This window comes from Sinocyclocheilus rhinocerous, unplaced genomic scaffold (assembly GCF_001515625.1).
Source record: "Sinocyclocheilus rhinocerous isolate Xijiao unplaced genomic scaffold, SAMN03320098_v1.1 scaffold119, whole genome shotgun sequence".
NCBI lineage: Eukaryota > Metazoa > Chordata > Actinopteri > Cypriniformes > Cyprinidae > Sinocyclocheilus > Sinocyclocheilus rhinocerous.
Genome location: NW_015654491.1, coordinates 532675 through 544847, shown reverse-complemented (window position 1 = coordinate 544847; position 12173 = coordinate 532675). Strand labels below are relative to the sequence as shown.

Genomic DNA, 12173 nt, shown 5'->3' with positions numbered 1-12173 from the left:
AAATTTTGTCATTTAGCAGACGCTTTTGTCCAAAGCGACTTACAAATGAGGACAATAGAAGCAATCAAAACCAACAAAAGAGCAATAATATACAAGTGCTATATTAGTATATTATTATAGTATTATATTTCAATTTCACAAAGAAACATGCAGCATTTTGTCCAAGCAATAATAAAAGAACACATTTAATTTATAATTTGTCTTAAATCTCATTTTGTTAAAAAAAAAATTGTGAATCGAATCGTGAAATCAAAACCGTGAATCGAATCATGAGTTGAGTGAATCGTTACATCCCTATTTGAAACCATTTCATTATTTCTCATTAATACCTCTGTTATCTTATTCTTTAGGGCCATTGTGCTCTGTTGAATTGCTTTCTGAAAGAATGGCCTAGGAAAGTTGTAATTGTCTCAACACAATCATAATAATTATCCTATCTGTCTGTCTGTCTGTCTATTATAAATTGAATGTTATCACAATTCAGGCATGCATAGGCAATTGTGTTTTTTATGTTGCTTATATCAATGAGCTGTTTAGATAAGTGTGAGTTAATGAATTTCCTTTAATAAAGACTCATTCCCACATCCCTTCACTTTTAATGAGTAACAAATGATACATATACCACCTAAAATGGAGCAATATTTGTCAGATATTGAGGTGCATATTAAATTTCTCTCTTATCACATCACTTTATCACACCTCACTGTAAGATCGAATGAGTTTGTATGTATATTCATTTTTTACCAAAATCGTGCTGAACTTCCTACTGCGAGCTGCTCTCAGAATTGCTCCACATTTGCTGAATGATGATTTAACAGTCTACATTACTACATAATCTGCCCACATATTAACATAACACATTATAGTGTTTGAGGCTTAGGAATTTTGACCACATTTTAATATCCAAAGTAATGTGATTCAGTGCCTTTATGCGGTATTGAGCTGTTTTAATGCAAGGTCAGAAGTTACAACATATAAAATTCTTAATAAGCTCATATTAAACAATCCCCTTTGCACCTGATGTTAGCAGTCTCTGATTTGAGACCAGCAGGTTTTAGGAGTTGATCTGTAGATTTTTTTTAATTTAAATTAAATATATATTTTTTTAAATAAATAATTTTTTTTTAAAAATTATTTTAACAAGGAACTACCTTTTTTTGGTGGAAACACATAGAATGATTTAAGACTGGGCACTGTGGCATCAGTGAATCTAATGTGCCATGCATTGTTACTCGTTAGGTGATTTAAAGGGGGAATTTGCTGCTATCAGAATGGGCTTTTAATAAAGCTTAGCTGTTTATGAAGTAGAAGCATGAACATACTTTTAAAATCATTGCTATATGATCAGAAAAAAGAAGAAATAAAGAAAAAAGGCTGTGGCGTTCCTTTTTGCCAAAAACTCCAACACCCATAATGCACCTTTGATTTTTGCACCACCCCTTTGTCAATCTGTCTGTCCATGGGTGGTAATACAAAAATGCTAGTTCTATCTACAGTTTTGACAAAAATTATGTGTTCACTTTGCTGACAAATAAATGGAGATATCTAGGTGCAGGTAACACTGAGTACACACTGTTCATTTACATATTACTGACTTTGTAACAATACAAAGCTGGTTGAAAATTGGCAAACTTATGCTTTAAGTATCATTTAATTGTGGCCAATAGAGGCTAATCTATTAAGGATAGGATATACTGTATAGGATACTAATATCTTGGATATTTAGCTTACAACTAAGTTTATAAAAAAAACAAACAAAAAAAAACCTTAAATATCTTTCAAGATTTAATGCCATGGACCAAACTTTGGCGAATCTTGTGCTAGTTCCATTGTATCAGCCTGGTAACTTGCAAAGAACTGCGAAGTGATAATATTTTCCTGAAAATTGTGTAAGAGCCAGCCAATCAGATCGAAACGTGTGATTTTAGTCAGATAATGCAGTTTTTGCATGCAGGATATATGCATCAGACATTTAGTGAACGGTCTGTAGGCATGCCGTCTAATGGCTGCGACTAGGATCACAGTGAATTCAAGAGTAACATCACTGCTCTTAGTGGCCTATTGAAACAACATACATGGTTTTTGTGTATTCAGGGCACTGTCACATGAAGGCAGATGGTTTGGAAATCTTTCAAGATGCTTTGAGACGCTGTATCCCTCGACTCGTTCTGTAGCTTCAGCGGTTCTGGATTAAATCCAACAGCAGCCCATGACATACTTGTTTATAAGCTTTGGATGGAGCAAGTTATTTCAGATGTGTTGAAGTTTTGAATTGTTGTCAAGTGTTCAGCCAGTGGCACCTAAAATTACATTTGTGACATTTTTTACAGATCAAAGTTGAATTATTCATTTGTTGATGGGAATGTCTGAATGCAGATTGCAGAGTGCTACTTTAGACCGGGGATCAAGCAGGTCTGACTGCAAATTTGTTTATGTGCCTGCAGGTCCGGGGCAGCATGAACCTGACTGATGCCCTGTCTCCATGCCAACCGAAGCCTCATGTCGAGATAAACCTAAACCCTCCTGTCAGAAGGTGACCTCTCTGCCCCAATCCAAACTCTACAGGGTAAGTGACCAGAATTAATTCCCATACACAGTACTGTTGAAAGGTAGTTTTTGTTCCCTCTATTTTTAAGCTCAGTTTTTGCTTGCTGCAGTTTATTCTTCGGTCATGAAATTGCAGCATATGTGAGTCTTATAAAATGGCAGAGAAATGAATTTGATAGGGAATAATGATTACGAAAATAACTCATTCTGATGCCTGAGTTCAGACAACTCATTTTGTGCTGATTATTACTGAAAGGCCATTAAAGGTCATATACGTTCGATTGAAGGAAATATCAGTGAGGGAGACTTTTTGTAGAATAATTTAATCTTTGTGTTCTTTAAATCTCACTTTGATTCCCACTGTGTTGAGGGAAAATTTATACAGGATGGTTCAAGAGTTCGAGGTCAGTAAGATGTTTTTGACACATATTAAAATGTTTATTATTATTAGATATTAAAATACAATTTAATCCTTCTAATGTGTTGATTCGGTGCTCAGGAAACATTTCTTCTTATTATCTATGTTTAAAACAGTTGCTTATTATTTGTGTGGAAACCTTGATACATTTAATGCATAAAATGTGATAGACTCTGAATATTTTGATGAATAGAAAGTTAAAAGGAACAGCATTTATTTGAAATGGAAATCTTCTGTGACATTATAAATGTCTTTCACTTTTGATCAGTTTAATTAATGAGTCCTTGCCATATAAAAGCATTATTTTCTTTCAACAAAAAAAAATGAATAAATAGATAAAAAAAAAATCATACTGACCTCAAACTTTTGAACACTAGTGTGCATTTGTCGAAATGATTGAGGTGTATAAATATTCTCTGGGGCCACTGTACCCTTTCTTTGTGTCCGTACCTGGTTCTGAGGTGCTCAGGAAAAGCATACGGTAACAACAATGTGTTTTGTGTTCAATTCCAAAGTAGAGACAGTCTCCCTGTCAGACAGGTCTTCCTCTCTGCCTCTCTGCGTGGGTGTGCTGGTTAGCAGCTTGACACTGAAATCTTTGGAGCTTAATTATGGTCCTGTGAATATTGAAATGAAATATTTCGATCTCTCACCGTAATCATTGAACATGTACATCAAATTCGACTCATCATTAACACCATCCGAGGTGCATGACTTTACATAGAGTGGCATATGTGTGTGTTTGTGTGCTGAATAGATTAGATTTTTGATGGATATGGATTGCTCATCATTATTGCTAGGCCTGTCACGATAACAACTTTTTGTTGTGCGATATATTGCCCCAGAAATAATTGCGATAAGCGATATTATTGTCATTATACTGTTAGGCTGATGATACACGGGGAAACTTTTTGAGCAATGTTGCCAGGAAACTTTGGGCAATGTTGCCGCCAATGGGCAACCAGATGAGACACAGGGTCCACGACCGATCTAAAGTATCCAGATAGACATTTCTTATCCATTCTCAATGTGAAAGTGCCCAAGCAACATTGCTCAAAAAAAGTTGCCCGGCAAAATTGCTCAAAAATGTCCCCCGTGTATCATCAGCCTTAGTGAAGATATTGAAGTTTAGTAGTGTCAGAATATTTCAGCCTGGTATTTAAAGTGTGCTTCTTGGTCTTTTTTCAGTGTTTATGTGTGCTTTACTCACTCAGATAAATTATATTTACTTGATACATTTTAATTGATTTTTCCGTACATTTCTGCCATATGTACATTAACTGACAGTCACCACTGATAAGCTACCACTAAATATTGTAGAAACTTAATTTGCTGTAAAGTTGCTTTGCAACGATTTGTATCGTGAAAAGCACTATACAAATAAACTTGAGTTGAGTTGAGTTGAGTTGAGTTGATACATGCAAACAGTAAATCAGGGCTTTTTTATAAACAGTAACTGAGGCCAAAACGGTGTCATGTCCTGCCATATTATCAGCTTTGTCTTTTCCTGCAATTGGAGAATTAGACAGTATTGGACTGAAATTGTGTTGATTATTTGTGGTTGGTTAGTCAGGATAAAAGGACACACATTGACATTGTAGGCAGCTTCCTGTTTTTCCCTGATCAGCTTTTAGATGTTTAGGCAACATGATTAGGGCATAAAATAACAGTTTCTCAACATCTCTAACCCTCTTCTGGTGACCCACTGAAAGATTCAGCCAGATTATTTTGCTCATTTGATTAGATCCAAATCAGTTCTAGAGAGGCTGTGTTATGTACACATTTGATTTGGATGAATTGCTTATTTATGAATTTAAATGACCAGCACAGTCGGTGTATTTACAGACAAATCAGGAGTCTGTCAAAATGCATTCAGTGTAGTGTCACTCAAACAGAAATGACATATAAATAAATAAATTTATTTTCTGCATTACTTGTAAGCAGTGAGGTCAGGCCACTTCTGTAGAAAATAGTCAGACTGTTGTCCGTGGTTTTAGGTAGGGCTGAGTGATATATTTGAATGTTTCTGATGGAGTCATTATTATTTTGTTTTGTATATAATATAAAGTTAACCAACATCATAAACATTGCAGTGGTTTTAATATATCCTTTTTAGCCATGAAGTTTCTGTGCCAGTTGGCCAGTGTTCTGTGATTTCAGTGTTTTAAGAGATAGAGTATATTAATAGCATTTTTGATTTAAATGTCAAGAACAAAAAATAGAGCTGGGAAGTTTATTTTTTAATTTTTTTTAATTTTTGAAAAATGACAGTAAAGACTGTTTTAAAAAAATCTATTAAAAAATGCTGTTCTTTTAAACGTTCAACATTAATTACAGATATTTCAAATTGTAATAATGTTTCACAATATTACTGTTTTTACTGTGTTTTTGATCGACCAAATAGAGCCTTGGTAAGCATAAGAGACTTCTTTCATATATATTCTTATATATATATATGTATGTATATATATATATATATATATATATATATATAGGGCTGCACAATTAATCAAATTTCTAATCGCAATAACAATTACGGATGCCACAGTTACGTAATCGTTCAAAGCAGCAATTAATCATTCAGAGTCCACTTAGGTTATTCTGCGTACTGCGTTCTTCTTTTTTCTTTCTACTGGTTATCTTAAGGGTTTTTCCATTGTTTTAGTTTTAGTATAACATTATACCATTCATATTTTTAATATGACTCATTTAATGCATTCGTTCTAAAAGTATAAAAGTATTAATTTATTTTTAAAAACTGACCATAAACTTTTGAATGGTATATATACACATTTAAACTTTTTTTTAACCTGTTAACAAAATTTGTGCTATGCATCAGAGCATGTGCATTACTGACAAATATATATGTTTATAATTGAAAAAAATCTTTATATAACACCAAATCATTAAGTCATAAACAAACACACTTACTTCTTCAAATTAATCAAAATTCAGTCAAAAAAATATCTCTTTGTCTTTGTCATTGAACACGCACACATCCACACACACACTCCCACACATTTTCACATGCATCCTCTGAATATAATGAGATCTTGTTAATGCCATGGCAACTGCGAGCTTTCACACGCCAACGGGTCTCATCATTATTGCTTGTTTATGATTAAAAAAACCTGCGACCTGCCGTTGTTATAGTGTTCATCACTGTCTCCGTTCGTACCTCTGCGCAGCGTTAGCCTTTTATTCCCATTAGAAGATGCCCCAGGTTCACTGATAAAATAATGTATGCAGTCTTGCTCCAGCAGCACAGGAATGTCCTGTAATTTGCTCGCACAGATTCACACACACATGCGGACGTGCCCCAGGCTCTGGTGTGTGTTTTGTGATGGTGGGGGTTTTTCAGAGACAGACTCTGAATGTCGGCACCTGAGCTGGGGAGAATAACAGGATGCTCTGTGCAAGTTTGAGCATCTCCATTATACAGGGTGGCGGTCCAAAGGGAACGGTCTTCCTGTTTTAGGGCCACGAGCGGGTCACGGAGCAGAGTGAGCCCACAGTGACACCTAGTGGAGTAGGGAGTCTTATTTGTGTGTGTGCATGTATGTGTTGGGTGTTTTTCTGATTTGGTGTCCCATTTTGTCTTTATTTGAAGTGTATAAATGTTTTGTTTTATGCCTTTCTGTTTTTTTTTTTATTTTTTTGGTCCTTTTATATTTTAGTGCATGTGTTTTGTTTTGCACATTTTTGCTTTAGTTTCAGTGCCTTTTTTTATTTTTTTATTTTTATTTCCTTTGTTTGCATTATTTTTTAGTAGTTTTTTAGTTTCAGTGCCTTTTCATTTAGCTTTATACTTTTATGTTTTAGTTTTAGTGCCTTTTTGTTTTGTTAGTGCCTTTTTGTTTTGTTTTTTGTTTTCGTGTACTTTTGTTTTGGGCATTTTTATTTTTTGTTTTGCCTTTTTGTTTTGTGCCATATTTTGTTTCAGTTTTAGTGCCTTTTTGTTTTTTTGTATTGTGCAGTTTTGTTTTAGTGCTGTTTGTTTTGTGCTTTTTTGTTTCAGTTTTAATGCTTTTTGTTTTGTTTTATGTTGTGCATTTTTGATTTAGTTTTAGTGCTGTTTTGTGCCATTTTGTTTTATTTTATCTTATTCTTATAGTATAGACAGGACAGAAACAATTCAGAACTAGAGGGGAGGAAGAGCTTTGGTAAATGTTGTAAGCCAAATTCGACCTTGCAGTGTTTACCCGTGTAAAATTGCCGCTAGGGTATTGTGGGTGGTTGCCGGGGCATTGCTAGATGGTTGCTAGGGTATTTTGGGTGGTTTCTAGGGTGTTACTGGATGGTTGCTAGGGTATTTTGGGTAGTTGCCAGGATGTTGCTACATGGTTGTTGTGGTGTTCTGGATGGTTACAATGAAATTCCTATATGGTTGCTACTGTGTTTTGAATTGTTTCCAGGGCGTTTCTATTCGGTTGATAGGGTGTTCTGGGTAGTTGCTAGGTAGTTGTGTACTGGCCCAAGTCAAAAATGCTCACATTATGATTGAGTTATTTATTTATTTATTTATTTTCACCCACTTTATTGTTTACCAGACAGAAATTTTGGATGGTTGTCAGAATGTTGCTAGATGGTTGTTGGGGGTGTTCTGGGTGATTGCCAGGGCGTTTTTATATGGTTGAGGGTTTTCTTGGTTTTTGTTTACTGGCCCTAGTCAAAAACGCTTACAGTATGGTATATATTTTTCTGCCCATTTTATCTTCCAGACAGAAGTTTTGAATGGTTCTCATTGTGTTGCTAGATGGTTGCTAGGGTGTTCCGGGTTATTGCCAGGGTGTTATTATATGGTTGATATGGTGCTAAGTGGTTGTTTACTGGCCCAAGTTAACACTATGTTCACACTATGCTCACACTCCTTTTTTCATCCATTTTATCATTCGCCCAGTCAAAAATCGTAATTTAATCTTTTACAAACCACACTTTTCTGCCTGATTTGAGGTGTCATTCATGTCCATAGCACAATAGTGTGCATTTTTATTTATTTATTTTATTTTATTTTTTAACAAATATACCTTTCCAAATCTAGCATTACTCTGAATATGTTGAGCCATGGTGCTCATATGGGAAATATAGGTTTGAATCTGGCCTGCGTTGAATCCCAATCCGGTTCTCCTCATCGTTCCACATAATCTCTTATCTTTCTCATTAAATAAATGACAAAAAAACAGATAACGTACATTTTTCTGTATATATACGCAGAGACGTCAAGTTACCTTTAATTTTAGATAATATAATTTGTTTTAAAGTAGCATCACAGTATTAAACAGAGAAATAACAGAATCGATGATACTGTACCAACTTCATCAAGTATTATCACAAATGTATTTTAGTCCTTATATTGAATCTTCCTGTTTGCTTTACACTTGAGCTACACTGAACGCATACTGCCACACTCTCTTTCTGCCGGTCGCCAACTATCTCTCCATCTATAGGCGACAACTCTCACTCTGACCCCACTTTCATATAGAGGTCTATTCTTTGACTTGCCTCACTGCACTGTCAAGGTCATGAATAACAGCCTCCGCAATCCGCCAGCCCTGGATTTCACCAGCTTATTCCAACCTGTAGACCTCCACAGCAGGCATAGACACCGCTCCGCCGGTCTTGACAGACAAAGCCAGAGTCGGGATTGGATGGCGTATCCATTTATGTAGGAGGAGTGTGGGTGGATACTTGAGATAGGCAATCACTGCAGAGATGTTCTGCGAATTCAGCCGCTCAAGGCCGTTTTCCCCGACAACAGGTGCTTTGAAGCATTCAAGGCTGCGTTTTTCTTAATTCGTAGCATTTGAATGGAATACTAATGAAAGTCAACACGATTCTTGTCTCTTGAGTGTTTGTTGAGTGTAAAAACATTTGTGTCCCTCACAAGGTCACGTTTTTGGCTCGACGTGCCTGTTTTTGGACCTGCATACACAATATGAACTGTGACGGTCTCAATTTCCGCAGACCGAGACAGCTTCATTAGCACCTGTGCTATCAGCGGTTATTTACTGCGCTTCTGAGCTCTACCGACTCAACAACGCTTCTGCTGAGCTCTGATAAGAGACTCCAGTGGCTCGCTGAGGAGAAAAGAAGGACGGAAAGGAGGGAGGCGTTTGTGTGAACTGGTTCTGCTGGGCCGCTTCAAATAGAGCTGCTGGCAGCAGTTTGATTGTAATAGCTTACTCAATTGAATGTATACACCATTCTCTGTATAGTTTAGATGCATATCTGTATGTAAACGGCTGAGGAAGCACTACAGCACAATGCAGCATTGATTCAGACATGTTGGACCATGTGGTATAGAGTCAGTAAAAAGAAGAAGCAATCAATTTAATGAGCTCATGCACAGTCATTCATTTTAAACCAATTCTAGTAAGTGTGACTGTGCTGATAGCCGTAGGTTTCACATACCTCACATAACCACTAAAAAGATGGACAGATTAGACTTCAAATATGCAAAATAATTTCAGTCTCTGTAACAGAATGTCACACTCCAAGGATTCTATTTTATGTAATATAAATAATCAAGCAAAACCTCTGGGAAAAAATGAGCAATTAGTACAGTTGTAAGTGCGATATACGGTGATTCAGCGAATCTTGTTTTTGAACAAATTGGTTGAGTGAATGATATCATGACTCATTCATAAAAAGAGTCACTTGTTCCATTCCTGAATCAATCAATGTTTCTGAACAAATCTGTTAAGTGAATGATTCAGTGAATCTATGATATATACAGTTATTGTTTCAATCCAGAATCAATCAATATTTTAGAAAAATTAGTTAAGTGTATCTTTGTTGAGTCTCTCATACATACAGTCACTTGTTTTTATTGAATGAATGAATCGGTTTTCTATTGATGAATCAGTTGGATTATTAATTCAATGATTAATTTATAAATGGTCACTTGTTTTGTTCCTGAATGAATATGTGTTTTGAATGAATCTGTTGAGAGATTGATTCACTAGCTCACTCATAAATACAGCCACTTGTTTTGTTCCTTAATCAATAAATTTTTTTAATGAATCAGATTAGGGCTGCACAATTAATCAAATTTCTAATCGCAATAACAATTACGGATGCCACAGTTACGTAATCGTTCAAAGCAGCAATTAATCATTCAGAGTCCACTTAGGTTATTCTGCGTACTGCGTTCTTCTTTTTTCTTTCTACTGGTTATCTTAAGGGTTTTTCCATTGTTTTAGTTTTAGTATAACATTATACCATGCATATTTTTACTTTTTTATTTAAAGAAGAAACCAATCAAGGCTTTTAAGGCCAATTTAAGGCTTAATACTATAGAAAAGCAATAACGTTTTTTCAGTTAGAGTGTTTGCAGCTTGTTTATTTTCATCTAAAAATATGGCATGTGGTTGCTTCAAACAGTGGTATAAACATCATAATTAATAATCGCAATTACAATTTCAAGGGAATAATCAACAGTTATGATTTTTGTCATAATCGTGCAGCCCTAATGGAGATGTTACGATACATTCAGTGGTAGATGAAGTTATGAATGGCCGGTAACTTAAAAATTTAGTAGCCAAATTGGCTGGTGAGTGAAAAAGTTAATTTAAATCCCTGTTCCTAACATTAGAAAGAAATACAATAATATCAAAGCACTGCAACTGGATCAGTTTTGAAAACCAATGTTTGATTTTGTGTTATTAACAGAGGTAGGAATGTCTGTAATCACCCAGAACAAACTCTATCAACCATATACTCTAGCAACACCCCAGCAACTGCATAGCAAGAGCCTAGCAACCACCCAGAATATCTTAGCAACCAACTAGCAACACTTTAGCAAACATCTAGAACATCTAACTGACCAAACCATTTACCATTTTAAACAAGACTTTAAGACAAGCCAGCATAAATTTGTCTTTCAAACTAGTTATTACAGTTTTTATTACAGGCAAATAAAATCAGTTATATTAACAATCGAGAAAACTGCAATACGACTAGATTCTTACCTAACTCTGCTATTAGTTTCTGTGATCGGCATCTTCTTATTGATTTCATGTTATTGTTACGGCTTATATCCATGATGAAAGTGGAGCGAGCGGTCGGAGAATCGGATCACCAAACAATTACGCAATTAATCTCAGACATATCCGAACGGGATTAGATTTCTGAGTTCGCTGAGAAGCAGTAATTATCTGATTCACGAACAAATGTAAAAACAATTCGTTAGTGAACTGGGTCGCGCTTTGTGGTTTTGACTCAAAAAGAACCGGTTCATAAGAGCAGGGCCGCTGCTGGTGAAATGGGTGCCCTAAGCAGGATTGTATTGTTGTGCCCCCCTCCCTCAAATATTATGGACGTAAAAAAATAAAAAAAACCTATAGGGGTCAAAATAAAACTGTAATAAAAAATAAAAGTAAATAAGTAAATGAATTGTATTATTTACAAATTACAATTGTAGCTGTAGAGTCCAGACAGTTACCTATGGCTATGACTTTTTTAATACAGTTGTCTGATTGATTTTATGGTCTCAAGCATTCAGAAATCACGCAAAAGAAAATTAAGCAGTTTTACTACGATAAAACCATGGTTAAAAGGGTTGTGAGGTCCACGTGTTTTTTGTTGAAGAAATTATAGAGGCTGTGTCATCTGTAGCAAAAAGGTGGCCAAAAATGAAAGATTAAGTGGATATTTGAATTAAATGTTTGGTCAATATTAAACAAGGATTTGATCGTCCTGTAAGTGTAACAGCAGCAATTACCAGGCCTTTGGCTCCCTTTGCAGGCATTTGTAATAATAATGTACATAAATTGTTTATTTTGTATTAGCCTACATTATGTATTTTAATAGTGTTATTCGATGAAACCATATAATTATTCATTAACCAATCATTATTGCCTCATTGTTTATGTAGTGCATTTTAAGTAATTTTAAAGGCTGTTGTTGGCTTAGGTCTGTTTTAGAACCACAAAAAATATTATCTTAATACTGATTTGTAAACTATTATTTGAAGTAGCCTAGCCTACACTGTAAAATCTAATTAGTTGGGCTTACTTAAAAGCATGCAAACCGATTGTCTTGAAAAAAAACAAAGTGAAATAGGAATAGTATGTTGTACTGACAAATGCTTAGTTAGTATAGTTTACTTACACGAGAGTTCTAGTAACTAAAAAAAGAACTGTAGGGGGTACTTGATCCTTTCATTTAGGTTTACTCATGACTTAGTATAGCTACTCACTGACTCCCA

At 35.2% G+C, this 12173-nt stretch overlaps 1 protein-coding gene across 1 annotated transcript in view; it reads left to right on the top strand.

The window, feature by feature from the left end:
- Positions 1 to 12173, top strand: part of LOC107717089 (muscarinic acetylcholine receptor M1-like) — a 110435-nt gene that overhangs the window by 35714 nt on the left and 62548 nt on the right. Inside the window, exon 2 of the mRNA XM_016523737.1 lies at positions 2445 to 2566. The gene's annotated coding sequence lies outside the window, so the exon portion shown is untranslated. The remainder of the gene's footprint in view (positions 1 to 2444; positions 2567 to 12173) is intronic.